General features: G+C 44.5%; 1 protein-coding gene across 1 annotated transcript in view; it reads left to right on the top strand.

The window, feature by feature from the left end:
- ndnf (neuron-derived neurotrophic factor) overlaps positions 1–3,963 on the top strand; it is a 15,176-nt gene continuing 11,213 nt past the window's right edge. Inside the window, exon 1 of the mRNA XM_061239814.1 lies at positions 1–399. The gene's annotated coding sequence lies outside the window, so the exon portion shown is untranslated. The remainder of the gene's footprint in view (positions 400–3,963) is intronic.

Genomic DNA, 3,963 nt, shown 5'->3' with positions numbered 1-3,963 from the left:
GGGAGGGAGAGCGCGCAGTAGTTCGCTGCGTAATTCCGTCGGAGTTTCTCTTAGCACCGGCGCGGTAGGGTGGAAGTCTCTGACAAATTCGGGATACTTGACTGACTCGGGATAAACGAAATCTGCCTGAGCTGTGGCCAGCATCTGATCCATAATCCGGCTTCTGGTGCACCGGAACGTACTCAAGGAATCTACCGGACACTGAAAAGGACGACTTAATTTAGTTTGAATGCAGCCTCGGCGTTTCGTGGCTTACTATTTAATTTAGTTTGCACTTTGATTTCTCCCGTTTGATCTGCTTCTTGCATCATTGTGCGAGGAAGCACGGACCGGAACATTTCAAGTTTTCTAGTTTTTTTTCTTTTTTTCCCTTTTTGCTCAGTGTGATATTTCTGCAAGGTAAGTTTCCACGAAAGCACCGTCGATTCCTTAAAGTATCCTACTGCGTCCTGTGACATTCACAGTCCTTCACAAACTACATGAGATATAAATATGAGGGAGCTGCTTTATCTAAAATGTATGTGCGCATTTGTATTTCGTTTTGAAAGAAATAGTATCGTGTTTCCACCATGTTTGCTAAACGGTCGCGAAGCCAAGGTCTGTGGAAAACCTCTGTATATAACACTGTTGGAAAACAAAGCGGAACTCGCAAAATAAAGAACTCTTTCCTTTGAAATGCTTGCCAAAGAAAGGGGAAGGGGTTTTGTGGTTTACAACTCTGGGAAGTTACGGGTTTCAAACACATTTCAGTCAAGCCGGAGCTCGCAAGCAGGAGTTGCAACTTTTTTCCTTTTTTCTTTTCACGAACAACCGCTTTAGAAAGGGCAAACTTTTAAAGAAGTTTAAACTTTTAAAGAAGTTTAAAAGTAGCCTGCACGCGTCATTGGGTGTCTGCGGCTGCTGAACTGAAGTCTTTCGCTCGGTATTGTGCCGTTATTCCCATGCACCCCGGAGCGACCCATCGCGATCCGGACCAGCCACATACAATTTGCATTTGTTGGCTATTCTGCCTCAGTGTATTCTTCACGCGTTCGGTATTGTTCTCTTTCTAAACCAGCTATCTACGTATGGGCGGCTGAGATTAATGATCTGGTACAAAGGCAATGATCTGAATGTGTTGTTGAATCTTCCGTCATGAAGTGGTGGGCTATTCTAAAAATCGCGTTGTCCAGACACCTGCGCGAGCCACTGACCAGCATCGCGCCAGTCCCAGAGCTACGATGTCGCGTTTATTTATTTATATTCGCAGCTGACAAACAAATTGACTTGAACCCAATTAAGCCAGTTTAAGAATAGTCGGCGATCGTTTAACTGACACAGCCCACCTCTCGAAGAAGCCGTTGTAATTACGAACAGACAGCTTCAACCTTCTCTTGACAAATTGAAAACGTGTGTGGAGTCGCGCGCTTGTGTTGCATGTGCGCTTGAAAATTGTGTTTATTTTTGTGTGAGGAACTAAAAAACTGACTCAGGCGTTCCTCTAAACAAAACTAAAATCACAAAACTTAAATGTAATATTTTAAGTGAACACTGTTTTTGTTTGTTTATTTTGTGTTCGCTTTTCCTCGGATTAAAACTAATCAGGCTAAGCAGACCAATTCAAATATAGCCGTGAAACCAGCTGTTTTCTGACCGAAAAATACGAGTTTTGGGTGTTCTGTATTGTGTGGGAGCGCAACCCTTCCTGCCAATTAGAATGTGAATTTGAATCACTGTATAATGTAACAAAGTGAAGCCGCGCTGCCTCTCGCGCTTTCTCCCATCGTCTTATCCCTGGACACCGGATAATGAACAAAAACACTCTGAAAATGGGAATGTCTGTGTTGCATACCGTAACTAAACCTCGATTTGCATATGAAAACTCGAAGCTGAAAGAATTCCACCAGTGTTGCTATAGCCGTTTATACATCCTAAAAGCTCCTCCGACAGTCTACTGGGCGGGCGCACACAGTTCATGTCGTCGTCGCCGAGCCTTTGTCCGGGCAGCTGGGAGATACGTGTGCCCTGGAAGTTTGTTCGCAAGCAACCATCAACTAGAATTGACTTAAATTAATCCGTCACTAGTTTCGCTTTTGGGTCTTTAACATAAACAGATTGGTAACGGGCGCGCTGTGTGAGTTCGGGTATTCAGTGAGGACGAATTATAATTTAATTGACAGTTGAAATGATGTATCAAAAAAAAAAAAAAAAAAAAAAACCGGATATATTTGGTCCCGATGTGTCTACTCTGGTGGGCATATCTTTGACCGCAAAGTTTCCTGTAATGACCTTCCCCGGACTGTTATCACGGGTGTATTAACGGGAAGCGTTCCGGGTCGTTTCCATGGTTGTTGCTGCTGCTGCATGTCTTCTGTGTGCTATATAAATAAAGGTTAATATTAATATTAATATTAATAATAATAATGATGGAGTGTCCGTCCGCGTCGCTTGTTCTTGACCACACGACCAACATTCCCCGATGCGGTGCTAATACACACTTACAGATCCTGCCCCCCAGCACAGCAAATGCACGCACGCACACACACACACTCACACTCACACTCACACACGCATACACACACGCACTCACACACACACATGCCCAGAAATACTCACTGATACATACACATACACACACATGCACAGAAATATACACACAGACACACATACATATGCCCAGAAATGCACACAGAGACGCCCACACATACACACACATGCACAGAAATGCATACACACACACACACACACACACACACACACACACACACACACACACACACACACACATGCCCATAAATACACACACACAGACACCCACACATACACACACATGCACAGAAATACACACAGACCCACACACATACACACCCGCATATACACACACTCACACACACACGTAGTGAAACATGGAGCTGTGCGGCCGTCCTGTACTGTAGCGTCTCCCCTCTCTCCCCATCCTGTCCCGGGACAGACCCGCATGGAGAGGCCTGGCCAGCCGCTGAAATTAGTCTCTCTTTTCTGTCTCCCTTCGTGCTAAAATGGCCATGTTTCTGCTGAAATGACAGCATCTCTCCAGACTGAAAGGGACATATTTGTGCTGAAATTACAGCGTTTCTCCAGACTGATGCAGCCGTATTTATGTTGAAGTTACAGCATCCCTCTCCAGACTGAAAAGGTTGTATTTGTGCGTCAGTTAGTTTCCCTACGGACTGAAATGGCTCTATTTGTGGGGGAGAGTGTGAGACAGTATGAGTGAATGTGTTTGTGAGAGTGTGTGAGTGAATGTGTTTGTGAGAGTGTGTGAGCGCATGTGTTTGTGAGAGTGTGTGAGTGAATGTGTTTGTGAGAGTGTGTGAGTGAATGTGTTTGTGAGAGTGTGTGAGTGAATGTGTTTGTGAGAGTGTGTGAGCGAATGTGTTTGTGAGAGTGTGTGAGCGAATGTGTTTGTGAGAGTGTGTGAGTGAATGTGTTTGTGAGAGTGTGTGAGCGCATGTGTTTGTGAGAGTGTGTGAGTGAATGTGTTTGTGAGAGTGTGTGAGTGAATGTGTTTGTGAGAGTGTGTGAGTGAATGTGTTTGTGAGAGTGTGTGAGCGCATGTGTTTGTGAGAGTGTGTGAGTGAATGTGTTTGTGAGAGTGTGTGAGTGAATGTGTTTGTGAGAGTGTGTGAGCGCATGTGTTTGTGAAAGTGTGTGAGTGTGAGACAGTGTTGTGTGTCTGAGTACAACCTCCTCTCACTCTGTCAGTCAGTCAGTCAGTCTCAAGATAAATGTATATAAATGTATATAAATGAGCATGTTAATAAGGTAAATAAATGTATAAATAGGTGCATGAACAGGACAGTAAAGTAAATGCATGTATAAACGGGCAGATAAATCAGGCAGGAGGAGTCGAGCCAGCAGGCCTGTGGGTAGAACTCCGTGTCCACATTTTCCCTCCCCAAATTACAATCATCCACCCCCTGCTCTGTAATTAAACCCCAGGCT

Source organism: Conger conger, chromosome 4 (genome assembly GCF_963514075.1).
Source record: "Conger conger chromosome 4, fConCon1.1, whole genome shotgun sequence".
NCBI lineage: Eukaryota > Metazoa > Chordata > Actinopteri > Anguilliformes > Congridae > Conger > Conger conger.
Note: the sequence above shows the minus strand (reverse complement) of the source record. Positions and strands in the feature narration are given on the sequence as shown.